This window comes from Notolabrus celidotus, chromosome 5 (assembly GCF_009762535.1).
Source record: "Notolabrus celidotus isolate fNotCel1 chromosome 5, fNotCel1.pri, whole genome shotgun sequence".
Lineage (NCBI taxonomy): Eukaryota > Metazoa > Chordata > Actinopteri > Labriformes > Labridae > Notolabrus > Notolabrus celidotus.
The window spans coordinates 3,219,197-3,239,994 of record NC_048276.1 but is presented as its reverse complement, the minus strand read 5'-3'; positions in this window follow the sequence as shown (position 1 = coordinate 3,239,994).

The window sequence follows — 20,798 nt, the reverse complement described above, 5'->3', positions numbered from 1 at the left end:
GACTGATAAGAGCAAGCTTTATTTTGTTTATTTAATGGAACTGTTTATTGAAGAGAGTTTAAAAATAAGAGTTTTAAACAGTGTGATTAATCAATTAATTATCTTAATTCTGTCACGATTAAAAATATCTATATTTGACTGCCCCAATTTATAAATCATAAAATGTCTTTTGAATTGATCAATGATTCCTTACTAATGTGCATAATGGGATTTAACCAAGCGGCACCCTCCGGTCTTAAAATATGAAGCCACTGCAGAAGTGTGGTCTGCCTTCCTGCCCTGAAGTCTCTGCTCCGGGCATCACATGTTCCTGACGCCCTGAACGTGGGGACCATGTCTTAATAAAAGTGATAAGTATTTTGTAACTCAGCACTCAGAGACAGTCTGAAATTATAATTTTCAGATGCGTGAGTTTTTTTGTCTTACTATTTGGGGTCAAAAACACACAGGGGCTTTGAACTCTCTCTTGACCAAGCACCAACCTCCGGTCTCAAAATATGAAGCTCATGCAGAAGTGCTAAAAACTGCAGTTCCTCAAGCGTCCACTAGAGGATGAACCACATACGCACCCATTCAAAAAAGACGATCTTTACAGCAGAAATAAACATGTTTACAGCCTGGTTCAAAAAACTGTTTAGGTCTGAATAAAAAAAAACACTGCACTTTATCATATTATTTTTAGCCTGTACATATTAGTCATGCCTATTTGTTGTTCTTTTGTATTTATAGCTGATGTTATTGTTATTATTTTTATTTTATTTTTATTTGTAGGTCTTATTCTTATTCTTATGCCTTGTACAAAGAGAGCACAGTTTACCAAAGTCAAATTCCTTGTGTGTTCAAGCATACCTGGCCAATAAAGCTGATTCTGATTCTGATTCTGATTCTGGAATAGTTCATTTCTCTATCGGCACACACTGTTCAGGGGGGTGACTTTTTTATAACTTGTTATTAAACTTACAAGTTTTGCCCAAATAAGGACATGACTGACTTGATTGACAGGCGGGAACACATATCTGTTGGGTAGGAGGCTAAAGGCCCGCCTCTTTATGTCACACTATTTTGGTTGAGATCAGCATTTCCAATATGGCTCCCGCCGTCAATTGGCTTCAAAACAGCGCTTCAGGAACAGATGGGTGACGTCACGGATACTACGTCCATTATTTATACAGTCTATCAATTTGACCTACGTAAGTAACTTCAGAATAAGTTCTGAACTTCTTGTAACTTAAGCTGTGGTGGTTTTCATTTTATGCTTAAAATATGAAGCCCATGCAGAAGTGTTATAAACTGCAGTTCATCAAGCATCCACTTGAGGCTAGCTGCAGAAACACAGGAAACCACATACACACCCATTCAAAGAAGACGATCTTTACAGCAGAAATAAACATGTTTACAGCCTGGTTCAAAAAACTGTTTAGGTCTGAATAGGTCATTTTTCTATCAGCACACACTGCATAGGGGATGAGTTTTCTTATAACTCGTTATTTTTTAAGATATTAAACTTGCAAGTTTTGCCCATATAAGGGCGTGGCTGACTTTATTGACAGGCGGGAACACTGTAGCTGTTAGCTAGGAGGCTCAAACCTCGTCTCTCTACATCACACTCTTTTGGTTGAGTTCAACATTTCCAATATGGCTGTCGCCGACGATTGGCTTCAAAACAGCGCTCAGGAAAGATTGCTGAAGTCACGGATACTACAAACATTATTTATACAGTCTATGGATTTGACCTGCGTGAGTAACTTCAGAAGAAGTTCCGAACTTATTGTAACTTAAGCTGTGGTGGTTTTCATGCTATGCTTAAAATATGAAGCCCATGCAGAAGTGTTATAAACTGCAGTTCCTCGAGTGTCCACTAGAGGCTAGCTGCAGAAACACAGGAAACCACATACACACCCATTTAAAGAAGACGATCTTTACAGCAGAAATAAACATGTTTACAGCCTGGTTCAAAAAACTGTTTAGGTCTGAATAGGTCATTTCTCTATCAGCACACACTGCATAGGGGATGAGTTTTCTTATAACTCGTTATTTTTTAAGATATTAAACTTGCAAGTTTTGCCCATATAAGGGCGTGGTTGACTTTATTGACAGGCGGGAACACTGTAGCTGTTAGCTAGGAGGCTCAAACCTTGTCTCTTTACCTCACACTCTTTTGGTTGAGTTCAACATTTCCAATATGGCTGTCGCCGTCAATTGGCTTCAAAACAGCGCTTCAGGAACAGATGGGTGACGTCACGGATACTATGTCCATATTTTTACAGTCTATGGATTTGACCTACATGAGTAACTTCAGAATAAGTTATAAACACCTTTTGAACTTGTGGTTTTCATTTAATGCTTAAAATATGAAGCCCATGCAGAAGAGTTACAAACTTCAGTTCCTCGAGTGTCCACTTGAGTCTGGCTGCAGAACTACAGGAAACCACATACACACCCATTCAAAGAAGACGATCTTTACAGCAGAAATAAACATGTTTACAGCCTGGTTCAAAAACTGTTTAGGTCTGAATAGGTCATTTCTCTATCAGCACTCACTGCATAGGGGATGAGTTTTCTTATAACTCGTTATTTTTTAAGATATTAAACTTGCAAGTTTTGCCCATATAAGGGCGTGGCTGACTTGATTGACAGGCGGTAACACTGCAGCTGTTAGCAAAGAGGCTAAAGGCCCGTCTCTTTACCTCACACTAGTTCCACAGAAGTTAGGTTGAGTTCAGCATTTCCAATATGGCACCCGCTGACGATGGGCTTCAAAACAGCGCTTCAGGAACAGATGGGTGACATCACGGATACTACGCCCCTTTTATTATACAGTCTATGGGTTTGTCCTGCGTGTGTAACTTCCAAATAAGCTCTGAACACATTCCAAACTTATAACTTAAGCTGTGGTGTTTCTCACTTGGCTTAAAAGTGTCCTGTTACAGCCTGACAGAACACCAAACAAAAAGAAGTGAGCTAGAGGATCCACATTAAATCATTTCATCATCAATGGGATTATATAAATTTTTTGTCATGGGATGTTTTATGGTAATAGAGTTCTCAGAGATAACAAGCCTTCCCTCTGATAATTGAGGATTTTCAGAAGTCCACATTCAGAAAGAGTAACTCACTTGCAGCTTATTAATAATCTCTATAAGTCAGAATAAGGATGGGAGCTTTGCAAGGGAAATTAGAGACTTACACGAAAAGAAAATCCATGATAGGGAACTCCGTTTTATGTAAACCCCTGTTTGTTTTGCAAAGCCACGACTACAGCCATGCTTAAATCATGAAGCGACGGAACCAATTTATCTCTGAGAAGAGTAAACATCATGGATTACAAAAAGCCCAGAAGCATTTATAAGGTAATAACTAAGAAAATTATAAATGTAGAGAGAGTGTTAAAGTGGGAAGAAGTGAACTTTTGTTTGCATGATATGATGGATGCCTGAGAGAAACCCAGGGTCTCTGTGAAGGCTGTAAATCAATGAGCTCGTAGAGACGGTAGAAGAAACCATTTGTAGTTTGGCTTTGTGGGTAAAAAAACATCACATAGTATGACACATGACTGACCAACAGAATCGTTTCTGCCAACAAGCTAGTCCATATGATGGGCCGGCTTGACATTCGGACAGGGGTGATGGATAGTTATGGAGAAAACATCCCAAGACTGCCCTCCAGAGTTCTTGGCATAACGTCAATAACACTCGGGTTTCTATAGCTGCTGTGTTCTCCATTACTGGACCCATTCCATCCATTTCTTAGACCTGTTATTTCACATGTCACATCTGTCATACTGACATGTTTACTTCGATGTAAGCATGACATTTTTTCTTTCTTTGTCATATCCATTCTTGTTCCGTTGTCCCCCTTTCAGCTTGTTTTACTTCACATCAGAACACAAGATGTTATTGCCTTTTTAAGAGCATACAGCAAAACAACATGGTGGTGTGTTTGTTGTGCCAAGTATAATATGTTTTACGAGGGTATGGACTAAGAAGAAAGAATCTAGTGCAGTCTTTGTAGAGAGCAAAAGAAGTGAAATGCATTGGCCTTCATGAAATCTCTAAAAGCCTGCGGCTCTTATCGGACGTAGATTCAGCTTTCTATAAATCTCTGCAGACAAATATCTCCATGTGCCATGAAATTCTATGTGGAAGACACTTCTAGTACCTAAAATATGAGCTGTGACGTATACATCCTGCAAACAATGTGCTGGTATAAAATGCAGAGAAGGGTTTTTATTATATTACAGTATTTTACCCAGAGTATGACCCTATAGGTAAAGCTTTGTCATGAAATTGCACCAATATGACCACCAGTGCAGCCGCCACTATCACCCATTGCTTGTGACCTGACATGGTTGAAGATACATTACCAAAAGTATTCGCTCACCTGCCTTGACTCACATATGAACTTAAGTGCCATCCCATTCCTAACCCATAGGGTTCAACATGATGTCGGTCCACCTTTTGCAGCTATTACAGCTTCAACTCTTCTGGGAAGGCTGTCCACAAGGTTGAGGAGTGTGTTTATAGGAATTTTTGACCATTCTTCCAAAAGCGCATTGGTGAGGTCACACGCTGATGTTGGTCGAGAAGGCCTGGCTCTCAGTCTCCGCTCTAATTCATCCCAAAGGTGTTCTATCGGGTTCAGGTCAGGACTCTGTGCAGGCCAGTCAAGTTCATCCACACCAGACTCTGTCATCCATGTCTTTATGGACCTTGCTGTGTGCACTGGTGCACAGTCATGTTGGAAGAGGAAGGGGCCCGCTCCAAACTGTTCCCACAAGGTTGGGAGCATGGAATTGTCCAAAATGGTTTGGTACCCTGAGGCATTCAAAGTTCCTTTCACTGGAACTAAGGGGCCAAGCCCAGCTCCTGAAAAACAACCCCACACCATAATTCCTCCTCCACCAAATTCCACACTTGGCACAATGCAGTTCGAAATGTACCGTTCTCCTGGCAACCTCCAAACCCAGACTCGTCCATCAGATTGCCAGATGGAAAAGCGTGATTCATCACTCCAGAGAACGCGTCTCCACTGCTCTATGGTCCAGTGGCGGCGTGCTTTACACCACTGCATCCGATGCTTTGCATTGCACTTGGTGATGTATGGCTTGGATGCAGCTGCTCGGCCATGGAAACCCATTCCATGAAGCTCTCTGCGTACTGTACTTGGGCTAATCTGAAGGCCACATGAAGTTTGGAGCTCTGTAGCAATTGACTGTGCAGAAAGTCGGCGACCTCTTTGCACTATGCGCCTCAGCATCCGCTGACCCCTCTCCGTCAGTTTACATGGCCTACCACTTCGTGGCTGAGTTGCTGTTGTTCCCAAACTCTTCCATTGTCTTATAATAAAGCTGACAGTTGACTGTGGAATATTTAGGAGCGAGGAAATTTCACGACTGGATTTGTTGCACAGGTGGCATCCTATGACAGCTCCACGCTGGAATTCACTGAGCTCCTGAGAGCGACCCATTCCTTCACAAGTGTTTGTAAAAACAGTCTGCATGCCTAGGTGCTTGATTTTATACACCTGTGGCCAGGCCAAGTGATTAGGACACCTGATTCTGATCATTTGGATGGGTGAGCGAATACTTTTGGTAATATAATAAAGGTCTCCATTCATTGTGTATTGCAAGCAGCAGCTTCAAGAAAATTGTGGTAAATGGTTAAATGGACTTGTACTTATATAGTGCTTTTCTAGTCTGTTTGACCACTCAAAGCGCTTTTACATTACTTGTCACATTCACCCATTCATACCCATTCACTCACTGATGGTAGAGACTGTTATGTAGTGAGGGACCATCAGGTTAGCTAATCTCATTCATTCACATTCACACACCTCTGAACAACCGAGGGAGCAATTTGGGGTTCAGTGTCTTGCTCAAGGACACTTCGGCATGTGACTGCCGGAGCTGGGATTGAACCACCAACCTTCTGATTGATAGACGACCGACTCTACCCACTGATCCACAGCCGCCCTTGTGGTATATTATCAAGCGAATAAACCGTGTGGAGTGCTAAGTTCATTAAAAACAATATAATGTAAGATCGTAAGTGACCAGCAGAGGCAGGCGGCACAAGTCTTAGCAAATTGGTCGCAGGAAGTGCGGCTAGCTCACAGCTATCAAAGTTATTGTGGGCTGAGCTCGACTTCTGTACTGACGGCTAGCAGGACTGCAAACTCCACATGATGAAACCAGATAAAGATCAACATGGCTGCACTGAAACTGAATGTTGTGGTCTGGATATTGAGAGACTCTCAAACCAGACTGCATCTTATACACAAGTGCAGTGTTAAATCTGGCAGCTATTTTGGATTTAGTCTTAGTCTTTAGATGAGAATGTCTGTTAGTTCTAGTCACATTTTAGTCTCTGATTTTTGCCAAAATATTTTCTCTTTAAATAATGAATCTAGTCGGTCAGGTCAATATTTCACTCTTAACACTTTTGTTTGTTTAATACATTAAGTTAAATAATTTATCCTGTCCCTGCTCAAAAGTAAAAAAAAAAACATTCTTGGTGTGACCACTATGACTGAATTTTGATTCTCTTGATTCAAATAAAAATGCCATGAACACAAAATACAGGGCTGTATCGCACTTTAACGAGGGTCCCTGAATGCACCTGCAGTGACAGGTGCACTGGACAGACTGTGGCTCATGGCACTCTGAAATGCATCTGCATCTTTGATGACATGGAGTTGATCAACACTTACTAAATGGGGGCGTTGGTGGCCTAGCGGTCTAAGCGCCCCACATACAGAGGCTACAGTCCTTGTCACAGGGGTCGCCGGCTCGATTCCCGGCCGGTCGACCATTACCTGCATGTCTTCCCCCGCTCTCTACTCCCCACATTTCCTGTCTCTCTTCAGCTGTCCTAACAAATAAAGGCTAAAAGGCCAAAAATATAACTTTAACAAAAAAAAAAAACGTACTAAATGTGTCTGATGTTTCACCAAACTGGAATAAATCAAGCTTCAGACAGAGCATTCCCCAGTTGAGTCGTTGTCACTAATGCACATCCGGGGGGGTAAGTCAATTGAGAACCAATTCTCATTTGCAATAACGACCTGGGCGAAAAGGCAACACAGGTGGCATGACAATAAATAAAAACAAAAAACGAAACAGAGAGAACATACAGAGAAACCTAGAAACAGAACAATGCAATACAGAAATATGACTGATGAAATATGACTGTTAATAAAAAAACAAAACATATGTTTGTCAGAGTTTTTATGATCAGTGATGCACTTTAACTCGTCATAGTGTCGTCTCAATGAGTCACTGAAGAACATTTATCATCAGAATCTTCATTAACGAAATAAACACTGCACCAGTGCGACTTAAATTATTGATTTTGCATAACACAGAGGAGGAAGATTCCTTTTAATGAAATCCAAAAACAATTCGACAATCTTGAAACCGTTATGCAAACATGTTCTGGTTATTAGAGGAATTCAAAAGACTCCATATCTCTTCAGGCGAATGAAAACATCCATTACCCTGCTCTCATTTGTAGTCACAAAAAGTGTCTGAGAATGACAAAAGAGAGAAAACTGGACTCAAAAAACCTCCCTGATTTATTATTCCTATCCATCATTCTAATCTCAGCTTGAAGTGGATGTGAGTTTTGGATTCCCTGTTTCATAAAGTTGGAGGTAGCTGCTTTCAAGATGTGGGAGAGAGGAGTGTTTCAAGCTCTTTGACCGGCGCGTACCGGCCCATTAAACTCCCCATCTTATCCTGTCAGCGCCTAAAAACCCAACTAATGACCATGACTATCCTTGATATTCTTTATCTCTCACTTTTAGAAACACAAGACTGAAAACACTCTGCAGCGGAAGATCATCAGCTGGTGTTATCAAGGACTTGTGGCCGAGGCAGGGAGGAGAATGATGGCCCTCACCTCCGCCCTCGACACCCCGGTGTATCAGGGGAAGCACCTTCAGTAATAGGATTTCACATCCGCTGTGATCTAAGGAGCGCTTCAGGATGTCTTTTAATCACATGTAGCAGTAAAAGTGCAGATACAGTCTGCAGGAGTACATCTCTGAGACTGAGCCTGCTTAATGAACCCATGATGGGATTACCGTGGAGCTCTTCCAGGAGTAAATCTGCCTTGTGTTAGATTTGGTGAACAGTCTTCAGAGGAAGTGAAGGTGTTGTAAAGTGAGGATAAAAACGCTACTAATTGCTTTATTGATCAAACCAGTGTGCACAAATTTCACTTCAGTGCAGTGGATTGAAACTATCACACAATATAACCTTGATTTCCTCGCCTCTTGCCGTGTCAGCCAGCCGCTCATATATTTGTTCTCCTTTGAGGCTTTCTGAGCCGGTCTCTCCATACCTCCATATCAGTCCGTCACTTTGCTGTCAACCTGCCAACCACCAATCCATCCGTCTTTCACTGAGCTTCTTTTTTCTACCTTTTTACAGTATTTCTCATCCTTTCAATCCTCCCTCTATTTATAATTCACATATCTACTTGAAGGAACTGTATCAGAGCTTAAGACTAGATCTTACCATCAGAAACCTGTGCGGAGAACCTCAAACGTAATGAGATTCTATCACTTCATGAAACACTGACAAGATGTCAAGATGTGTAACCTTGCAGTTTTGATCCAGCTCCTTGTACTACATACTTCTGGATGTTGAAGATGCTTGGTTGTGATTGCTTTTAACCATGCAGCATATATCAGTGCCATCTCTGCATGCAAATGAATGTATGTTATTCACCTTCCTGCAACACAAATGAAACCAGCATGCATCCAGTGTAAGACTATCTGTACTAGTTACTGCACACATTGTACAGAAACACGACACTTATGTGGATGTGGTCTTGGTTTGACCACATTTACAGTTATTGACTTTGTCACGTGAAAAGCAAACAATATAAAAAATACACAATGAAGGATGAGCAGCTCAATACTCTCTCATACGTCAACACCCACCGGCTGTGTTTTCAGAGCATTGCATGGAGCAGGACCGCCGGACAGCTGGAGTCATGTGACCGAGGTTTCCCCACAGTAATCACTGAATCAAGGATTCTCCTCGTCCTCCTCTCCTAATCCATGTTGTCTTTCTGGTCCTCTGAAAACCTCTGACCTGTTGACTCCAGGCCTGGCTCCGCTCATCATGACGATTTGTTGCTGTAGTTAACCCTCCTGTAATGTTGTGGGTCAAATTGACCCTTTTTAAAGTCTATTTTAGGCAATAAATGCCTTTCAAACCAGCTAAATGCAGCATAAAAATCTGGGCAGCATGTGACAGCAGAGGTGTTGAATTAATTTATCAACATCACTTCATAAAAAATAAAACATAAACATAATCTAAGTCATGTAAAACTATCCTCATTGAACCATGATCTGTGAGAATTAAAGAACACCAATGCACTAAATATTGATTTAAATGGTTAGTAATGGAGTTAAAAATGAGATTTAAAAAAAATTGTATTGGGATTTTTTGGGTTTCTGACACTTTTGGATAATTGAATATGCCCCGGGTCAAATTGACCCAGGAACATAATTGCTATTCCAGAGAAACAAACATAACAGGAGGGTTAAGTGAAATACGATCTGGTGATAACACAGAGTGTTTTATTCTGAAAATTAACCGGATGTTTTAATTTTGTTTTGGTGAAACCTGACTTCCTGTCCCGCTCCATCTGCTCTGTTGAGATTGATGCATCGTGCTCCGGCACTCCCGCAGATTTTGCTCTTGTTTACATACCACATACTGAATTTTTACCAAATCAGTAAGTAGTAGGCGGTTTTGAAAACAGCCTTTATTTTGGACTTGTTCGGCCATGTTTTTGGCAGACCGGCTGCCCTTGTCCGCCGCGAAAAAAAAACAAATGAAAGAAAAAAAACCTCACAACATTGAAGAGAATACTAAAACTGGCATTTCCTTCACCTCCCATATCAACCACGTCACCCGGTCCACCAACTTCCACCTCCGCAATATTAACCGTGTCCGTCCTTCCCTCACTCCCCACTCCACCGCCATTCTTGTTCACAGCCTCATCACCTCCCGTTTGGACTATTGCAACTCCCTTCTGTTTGGCCTCTCCAACAAAACCCTCCATAAACTTCAACTGGTTCAAAATTCAGCCGCCCGTATCATCACACACGCCGCCTCCATCCACCACATCACACCCATCCTGCAACAGCTCCATACTGCCACACCCGTCCGCACCCTCAGATCCTCCTCCTCCTTGATCCACCTCACTGTCCCCCCTGCTCGCCTTGTTACCATGGGGAGCAGAGCCTTCAGCCGCTCTGCTCATCAGCTCTGGAACTCTCTCCCACCTGACCTCCATAATACTGACTCACTCCCACATTTTAAATCCAAACTCAAAACCCATCTGTTTAAACTGGATTACTCCATCTGACCACAACTCCTCTGTCCACTCACTTAAAACTTTTTAAATTGTGTTTTATTTACTGTTTGTTATTTAAACTCTGTTTGTTTTTAATGTTGTAAGGTGACCTTGAGTGTCAAGAAAGGCGCCTATAAATAAAATGCATTATTATTATTATGATTATTATTATTAATTTCATCATTCAGTAAACACACATCACCAACACAAAGGCATATAAAATCTGTTGATGTCCCAAATGAGGTTATTGCACCATACTTGACTAGAACATCTTGAGGTCTTTTTCATGACTGAGAGTAAAAAGGATTGTGAGATTGACAGGCTGGTTGGTGTAGCAGATCATTACGGTGAAGACAGCTCTGAGCCCGATGCACAGCTTGAGCCATCAGTGGATCTTTATGTGCCAACCCTCACCGAAATAACGAGATCTCTGAAACAAGGGTCAGGTGTTCAGTCAGGGAGCTCTGAGTAGAACTGCTCCTCCTTTTCATCAAACAGAGCCAACTAATGTGGTTCGGGGCATCTGATTGGGATGCCTCCTGGACGCCTCACTTTGAAGGTTCTCCGGGCACATGAAACAGGGAGGAGACACAGGGGTAGACCCAGAGCTTGCTGCAGGGGTGCTACATCTCATTTGGCCTGTGAATGCTTCAAGATCCCCAAGGAAGGACTGGGAAACATTGCCTGGGAAAGGGATGTGTGAGTGGACTTGCTTAGCTGGCTGCCATTGTGACCTAACCCCAGGAAATAGATGGATAAGTGGGAAGCTTTTGAAGACTCAGATCCTATTTATACCTGGTGTTCACGAGTCCCCGGTGATCGGAGACATTAAAATGCATCATGGAACAAATTCACTTCATGTCTTATAAGAGAAACCAGCTGATCAAAGACTTTGATGCAGACTCTAAATAGAGGCGGGGACGTTCTGTATGTGCTGGGAGTACGTTACAAATAATAAAGCAGGAAGTAAGAATGAATCACAGCAAAGTATAGAATTAGATAACAGTAGACATTAAATAGGGCCTAATCATTTCCAAGGTTACAGAGCGTAGGCATCCGTTAATGTGGCTCAGGACACACATGCTGCTGTAGGCCTAGACTGCTGGGGGAACTGGCGCACTGACACACTGAGATCCTAGCTCACCCCCTTCCCCCCAACCCCCTCATCACTTACTTTAACTCTTCCTGTCCCATTAAAGTTACTAACCATAGACCTTTCTGGAGTCCCTGAGCTCCTTGTCTTGTAGGTTCCTCTGAGCTGCCATAGACGTCCTCCTGCTGCGGACGATCTGGACTCCAGCGGCAACAGCTTCTACGACTCGTCTCATCACTATCACCTCTCTCTCTTACTCCCCTCTATCTGTCTTTCCAGACCCAACACGGTCGAGGCATGATGGCTATAAAACATGAGTCTGGTCCTGCTGGAGGTTTCTGCCTGTTAAAGGAAGTTTTTCCTCGCCACTGTAACTTGCTAAACACTGCGAGGTGCAATGCTCATGATGGATTAAGGTGGGGTCAGACTGAGTCTTACCCTGTCTTGAAGTTGGGTCTCTGTTCATAATTTGACATAAAGTGGTCTAGACCTCCTATGTTTGTAAAAGCGTCTTGAGATAATGTTTGTTGTAACACACACACACACACACACACACACACACACACACACACACACACACACACACACACACACACACACACACACTTCATACAAGGACTCTACCTCAGCCGCTTTTTGCACATTAACCGTTTACTTAATCATTGACTTATCTCGAATACTGTCTGCACCTTAATATCATTTGAACTGTTATCTATTTTCATTGTCCATTTTTAAACTGTCACTGCACTACCTGCACTGTGTACATAGGCTGTTTTTATAAAACTGTATTTTATTGTATTTTATTGTATTTTATTGTATTTTATATTTAAATTTTAGATATTTAAAACAGGGTTCCCACGCATCCTGGAAAAACTGGAAAACCTGGAAAACAGTTGACCAGTTTTCCAGTCCTGGAAAATGGGAGAAAAAGTAAATTGTCCTGGAAAATTATTCCAACATGACTGTGTGCGATCTAACAAGGTTAAAAAAACACATCCCCATTCAACATTTGTGGCCATTTTTGTCATTCAGTTCTATTTAGGTCAATGTATTCACTGATCCTCTGATTATTATTATTATTATTTATTTCATTGAGTCAGCTTCCAGATTCCTTTGCTGGCTCTTTTGTTTTTTTCTTAGCTAATTTTATATTTTTTGAGAAAAGGGAAAGCTGAGATGAGAGTTGCCCATCATTGTTGCTTGGTTGCACTAATAAAGTGAAGTGCTGTACATCTGTTGTTGCATTATTCTATAATCAATTTGCTATCATTTTTAATCATGTAAGAGATGAATTCATGGATAGCCATAGACTGCACGTCTTCAATGTAGACTTCCACTGAGAGGAACATATTAGACTATTTAGGAACTAAATTAGGAACTCAATTTAGACTGTCATACCAGCTTGATCATCACTGAAAATGTCCTGGAAAATGATCTCTGGAAAAGAGTGGGAACCCTGTTAAAAGCTGGAGGAGAGAAACAGCATCTCGTTTTTCCTGTATGTCTCGTATATACAGAGAAAATTGACAATAAAAACCTTTGAATCTTGAATCTTGAGTCTTGTGATTTGGCGCTATACAAATAAAGGTTGATTGATTGATTGATATGCATGAGCAAAATAGGCGGGGCCACAAGAGATGCAACATGTACACATATAAAATGTTTAAAATGGGCCTCAACAAGGATAATAAGTGATGTAAATGAATAAAGAAGTGGGTACATTTCTTCATGCTGCACCACGGGTCTACCTCTCTGGAGAATGGTGTTGAAGGGTCTTGAAGGCTGGCTTCAACAGCCTCTTCCAGAATCTCCTCAGTTATGTCTTTTAAGGGATTTATCTCCAGTGCTTTGAGGAGTTACCAAAGCAGAAGCTGCATTGATGGTAACAGGCTGCATTACTGTAGCTAGGCTGATTCTGTGGGATTGGAAGAGCCAACACAAACCAGAGTTTAAAGAGAGGTTTAGACTCATGGCTCTGTGGTTTCTGGTGTTTCTGCAGCCAGCCTCAAGCGGATTCTCAATGAACTGCAGGAGGTTGCCGCTTGGTGTTGACGGACGAGAGAGCACAGAGCCGGACCGCAGCAGATCGGAGACGGACCAGACACAGATCTGGTGGAAGTCCAGTGTAAAACAAGATTACATATCATGGATTACATAACAAAAGTCAACAGTCAAAGCATCTACAAGCTTATGCATCTTCCTCCGACGCCTTCAGTCTGCTTTTAAAAACAGGAAATGTGCTGCAAATACAGTAACCAATACAAAATCCAGAAAACAACATGCATAAGAAAAATGCTGCATACCAAGACTTGCAACAGAAGTGGACGTCTACATACGCAGCACGTTTCTCCCAATAGAGATCGGTCCAGCCATTGCAAACTAACATTTAAAAGGTGACATATCATGCAAAATGGACTTCTTAATGGTTCTCTACCTGAAATATGTGTCCCTGTCTACAAACCCCCTGAAAATGAAAAAAATCCATTCTGCCCCTGTTCTGATTTCTCCACCTTTCTGTAAATGTGTGTTCATTCCCTGCACACACACATGCGTGCTAACAAGGAGCTTAGGAGGGAGGCATGCTAGTTGTAGGCTGTCTTAATAAACACAAAGGTCAGTTTTACTCCCCACGTCTGCAGATTTGAAGATCTAGGGGATGATTTTTATTTATCATGGAAAAGTGCTAGCGCTAGTTAGCATAGCCACATAGCTACATGTTCGTAGCTGTGTGCCAAGACACACGTCTACATACTGACAAATGAAACAACAAGAAACACTAAATCTGTGACCAATGGTTCAGAAAGGTCCTGCTGCAGGCGCCTCTCCGTCAGGATCAGATTCTGGATCAGATTCAGAGGGTTGAAGGAACGCGGGTCTGTGAGCAGCCGTGTATATTCAGCCAACATGTAAACATTAGATCAACGTGCTGGAGAGCCGAGGCCACACCCACTTCATGAGGGGGCGTGGTCAGAGAGCTCATTCTCATTTAAAGGCACAGACACAGAAAACAGCCTGTTCTGAGCAGGGCTGAAAAATAGAGTTTTTCAGGCAGACCAAAATCTGATTTCAAAGTGTTTTTTTGAGCATAAACTTTAAAGACATGTTTTGGGGACCTCTTAGACCAATATATATTGATGAAAAAGAGCATAATATGTCACCTTTAAGACTTTTGGACTGCTCTGCCCAAGTTTCCTAAACCTCCATGAATTTAAGTGACATTGAGTTTTGGTTCCAAAGGGTCTGTGTGTAGCAAAAATAGATGATGATGAATGAGAAATGCCAGGTGTGTGTGTGTGCATGCATATGGAAGACCGAGGGGACCAAACCGGACTCCTCGGTGGAAAAGCTCCACAAGTGACGGTCAAAAGGTCAGCATCACGTCGGGTTCACACAGCATGCAAAGTAAGCATTTCCATCTCTCTAAAGACGATGAACCGTCTTTATTTATTCTTTTGTTTCCTTACTCTCCTTTAAATTATTCTCCATGTATGCATCCCTTTGTCTCTCTGCTCTTTACATGCTCTGCATTTCTAATTGTCTCTCCTCCCTCCATCGCCGCCCTCCTTCCTCCTCGTCTTCTCCCAGCAGTGGTCAGCTGCCGGGTGATTCACCTCTTCCCCCTGATGACTGCAGGAACACTCCTCTACTGCGTCTGCGTGTTAGATTAGTCGTCCACACACACACACACACACACACACACACTCAGACACAGCAGCATAAACAGATGACGGATACGCATATACGGTATTAGTCACTCGTGGAAGTCCTTGTGGGCTTCCGTGCCCTTTTTAAGAGTCGAGTCTTGTGGAAAACGGCCAATCTGCACTCATCAAGCTCTCTTTATTTCTTTATGGAGATAGATGCAGGTACGGACAGGAGACAGCGTCCTGACGGGATCCTTGGCCGGCACATTTTAATCATCCATTATCATATCCAGATCCCCATTCATAAGTTACAACGTGTAACTTCTGCATTGATTAATACACTTTAAGTCCTCATGGATGATTTATTAGTTAGTGTAGACGGTACTTATCCTGACTGCCCATCACCCCTTCATCACTCTCCGTGGATAATGATTTTGCTAATCACGTTCTGCCTCCGCTGACTCAGACGTCTCTCTCTTATTGCCCACAGAGTCAGCATCACAGACCACACAGGGAATCCTCCGTTCCCTCAATAATGATTTCCGTTCTCTGCGCGTGTTGTGTTGTGTCCCAATAAGCTGTCCCTCTGCGCTGTCATTATCAGTACAGCCGGCACTCCAGCCAAGAAGGAAATCCCACGACAGGGGATGATGTATCGGCTCACATGATGCACCACATCTACGCATGAACAAAAAGGCGCGGGCAGCTCCATCCAACGCGTCTTGGGATTCAAAGGTCGACTAAACAGATGGAGCCACGGTAAGTGGGTTAAATTTAGCTCAGAGGGAAAGCCACAACATGGTTAGACTGCTTCCTTTTAGCGTCTCATTTATCAACCTTAAGTGTTTATGTTAAAATATAGAGAAGGTCAGTGAATGCAGCATTTTGTCATGAGCATTTAAGGCCTCTCCTCTTCATCGCACACTGTAATCTTCAATATTTGATTCTATGTTTCGTTCCTCTTCTCTGCAGGTGATAGAGATGCGTGTCTTCCCTGGATGACTTGCAATCTGTGCTTTCTATTCTCTGATATTGAGAAGGAGGAGCAGTTGAAGAGACACGACCACCTGGAGTGGGGAGCATCATTGGTTTACAGGAAAAATTAGGAGACAGAGTGAATTCCTGCAGAGCTGCAGAGGCACAGCTGTACCTGCACATCCTAATTTGCGTGATGCCCACTGGGAGCACCTCTTATTATATTCAGAGCGATGTTGCTAGACCTGACTAAATGAGAGGAAATGAAGATAAAAAATGATCACCAGAGGAAACTGCTTTCAGGAAGACGGCTCAATCCATCCAAAAATGACAATATTGAAATTCTTGTACTCCAATGTGATGGCTTACTTTACTTCTAAATAGTACAGTGGCCCGTCCTCAACACCTTTAAAGCCTCTTGCAACCCAAATCAACAAAAACGTCCTAACTATGATATTAATAGTCATATGTTGATACTTTAGTAGCCTAGCTTAAGGCATTTTATGGATAGCTTGCACAACACTGGCAACTGTATGTTCATCCATCCATGCATCCATCCATTTACTTCTGCTTATCCAGGGTTGGGTTAGGAGGTTGGGAGGGTTAGGGAGGCAACAGTCCAAGCAATTTGACCCAGACATCCCTCTCCCCAGCAACACTTTCAAGCTCCTCCTGGGGAATCCAGACCAATCCCAGACCAGGTGGGATATATTATCCCTGCAATGAGTTCTGGGTCTACACCTGGGGCCTTCTCCCAGCTCAATGTACCCGGAATACCTCTGAAGTAAGGCGTCCGGGAGGCATCCTTATCAAATACCCAAACCAACTCAGCTGACTCCTTTTGATGCAAAGGATCAGCAACTCTAAAATTGACACCAGCAGCTCCTGTATGAGAAGCTGAAAGGGAACTCAAATGATACAAAATAGATGATCTAATCACACAATATGCAAATATAACATTTAGTTAGCCAAACGTTTGAGCCTGAAAATGTTCACACACTATGATGGTGTCATTTGGGACTAAAGTTTATAAAATGTTAAGCACACAATCAATATATATTTTTCAAATTAGAACTTAATTTGGTTCCTTTTTTAAAATATTATCAGCCAAGTTTTTGATAACGATCTGATGCTAGGTTAAAGTGGGCGGGGTTAACTTGGATATTTATGACTAAATAAATATCTAACTAATCAGAAATGAAACCCTAACTCATGCCCACATACACTACCGTTCAAAAGTTTGGGGTCACTTAGAAATGCCCTTATTTTTGAAAGAAACACACTGTTTTTTTCGATGCCGATAACATTAAATTAATCAGAAATACACTCTATACATTGTTAATGTGGTAAATGACTATTCTAGCTGCAAACGTCTGGTTTTTAATGGAATATCTACAAAGGTGTATAGAGGCTCATTTCCAGCAACCATCACTCCAGTGTTCTAATGGTACATTGTGTTTGCTAATCGCGTTAGAAAGCTAATGGATGATTAGAAACATCTTGAAAACCCTTGTGCAGTTACTTTAGCACAGCTGAAAAGGATTTTGCTGGTTAGAGAAGCTGTAAAACTGGCCTTTCTTTGAGCTAGTTGAGTATCTGGAGCATCACATTTGTGGGTTTGATTATACTCTCAAAATGGCCAGAAAAAGAGAACTTTCATATGAAACTCCACAGTCTATTCTTGTTCTTATAAATGAAGGGTATTCCATGCGAGAAATTGCCAAGAAACTGAACATTTCCTACAACGATGTGGACTACTCCCTTCAGAGAACAGCACAAACAGGCTCTAACCAGAGTAGAAAGAGAAGTGAGAGGCCCCGGTGCACAACTGAGCAAGAAGACACGTAGAGTAGAGTCTCTAGTTTGGGAAATAGACGCCTCACAGGTCCTGAACTGGCAGCTTCATTAAATGGTACCCGCAAAACGCCAGTGTCAACGTCTACAGTGAAGAGGTGACTCCGGGATGCTGGCCTTCTAGGCAGAGTGGCAAAGAAAAGGACATATCTGAGACTGGCCAATAAAAGGAAAAGATTAATATGTGCAAAAGAACACAGACATTGGACAGAGGAAGATTGGAAAAAAGTGTTATGGACAGAGGAATCGAAGTTTGAGGTGTTTGGATCACACAGAAGAAGATTAGTGAGATGCAGAACAAGTGAAAAGATGCTGGAAGAGTGCCTGACGCCATCTGTTAAGCATGGTGGAGGTCATGTGATGGTCTGGGGCTGCTTTGGTGCAGGTAAAGTGGGAGATTTGTACAAGATAAAAGGGATTTTGAATAAGGAAGGCTATCACTCAATTTTGCAACGCCATACCATACCCTGTGGACAGCGCTTGATTGGAGACAATTTCCTCCTACAACAGGACAATGACCCAAAGCACACTTCAAAATTATGCAAGAACTATTTAGGGAAGAAGCAGGCAGCTGGTATTCTGTCTGTAATGGAGTGGACAGTGTAGTCACCAGATCTCAACCCCATTGAGCTGTTGTGGGAGCAGCTTGACCGTATGGTACACAAGAAGTGTCCATCAAGCCAATCCAACTTGTGGGAGGGGCTTCAGGAAGCGTGAGGTGAAATTTCTTCAGATTCCCTCAACAAATAAACAGCTAGAATGCCAAAGGTCTGCAAAGCTGTAATTGCTGAAAAGGGAGCATTCTTTGATGAAAGCAAAGTTTGAAGGACAAAATTATTATTTCAAATAAAAATCATTATTTCTAACATTCTCAATGTCTTGACTATATTTTCTATTCATTTTGTAACTCATTTGATAAATAAAAGTGTGAGTTTTCATGAAAAACACAAAACTCTCTGGGTGACCCCAAACTTTTGAACGGTAGTGTATATTCAACAAAACTTCTCCACTCCTCCTCACTCAGAATGAACTCCTCTCTATGTCGCCTTTGCTGTTAGCTTGTTTGCTAATCACGTACTTCCTGTTATCTGTCTGCAAAGCGATCTCTCTGCTCTTTGCACCGCTGTGCTCCTGTGAGCCGTCGCTGGCTGCACATCCAGTGAAGATGACAGCTTGTTGTCATTCTTCTGTTTTCCAACTGCGGTGGATTTGGGGAAACATTGAGCCGTGGTCCAGTGGTTTAAGAAGTCCTGCATATAATCCGCTCATTTCCCCAGGACCGGTTCACTAACTTTCCCCCATGCAGCTCAGAGTTTAACCAAACGGCTCCATCTGGCACCCGGAGTCATGCTCTGCCTTCCTGCACTTCAGCCTCTGCTGCTCCAGGCATCACAAGTATTTTGTAACTCAGCACTCAGAGACGGCCTGAAATGAATCATTTTTAAATGCTGGAGTTTTTTTGTCTCGTGATTTGGGGTCAAAAACACGCAGGCTTTGAACTCTCTCCTCACCAAGCGGCAACCTCCGGTCTTAGAATATGAAGCTGAAGTGCAAAAAGCTGCAGTTCCTCAAGCGTCCACTAGAGGCTGGCTACAGAACCACAGGAGACCACATACACACCCATTCAAAGAAGACATTCTTTACAGCAGAGATAAACATGTTTACAGCCTGGTTCAAAAAACATTTCATGTCTGAATATCTAATTTGTTTCTCAGCACACATTGCACGGGGGGTGAATTTTGGTAGAACTTGTTATTTTTGAAGATAATAAACTCATTTTTTCCCCAAATAAGGGCGTGTTTTGCTTAATTGACAGGCGGACCCCCTGTAGCTGTTATTAAGGAGGCTGAATCTACGCCCACAGAGTCTGAGAAATGGTCTGAACTGGGGAATAAGCTGCTTTTGAACAGAGTTTTTCATAGTTATAGCTGTTTATTTTCACTCAGATCTTCATTGATGCTTGATTACACATTCAATTTGATGTTCTATATAAATTTTATATGTTCAAAGCCACGTTCCCAGAGGCTTTATCTCCCAGTAGGCATTTAAATACAGTATGTGAACTATATCCACCCATATGTGAGTATTTCACTGAGTATGTGCGACGCAAATGTAGGGCGAACATCTGACACAGTGGAAGCGACGCCCAGAGAAGACACATTAGCAATATAACACTCGAAGCTTGCAGAAGGCAGACCGTTCCCACTTCAGAGAGTAAATGTCCCACAGATAATAAATCATCAAGCAAAGGAGAGGCGCTCCGACAGCAACCAGAGGGGTAGTATTGTCTTGTCTGGGCTTTAAAGTACAAAACAGAGTCCTGGGTCAAGCTGTGTTTGTGTGGCTGCAGCTCATTTTAAAAACTGAGGTCAGATTTATTCTAAAGTGTGAGTATTCCCCCTGTGGAGGCCTGGTCTGAAAATAGTGCAAATGGTGTTTATATGTGCATATGAATTAAATATAAGGTTATATGTAAATAAAAGTGATTCTTCGAAAGCAGAAATGGAGCAATGATTAATAATGCATACGATATATGAAGCTGTGGCAGCAGGCAAACGTAGGACAGTGACTTTGAGCTGCACAAAACTTCATTTTTAATATTAACACCATCTTAATCCTCCACTTGTGACACAAATGCAGTTCTTCAGAAGTCAAAAGGACGCTCCAAACTTTTTAGTTACTCCGCGTTGACTCGATTGTTGTGCAAGAACCTCTCAAAGCACACTAGAAAGGAGGAGAGTAAAGGTCAAGTGTGAGTTACAAAGAGCAAAGAGCCCTTCAAGCATCTTCAATTATTCAAACAAGAGTCATGTTCATCACCTCGTGAAGCAGCGTGCTGTGAGTGCCCGTACACACGGC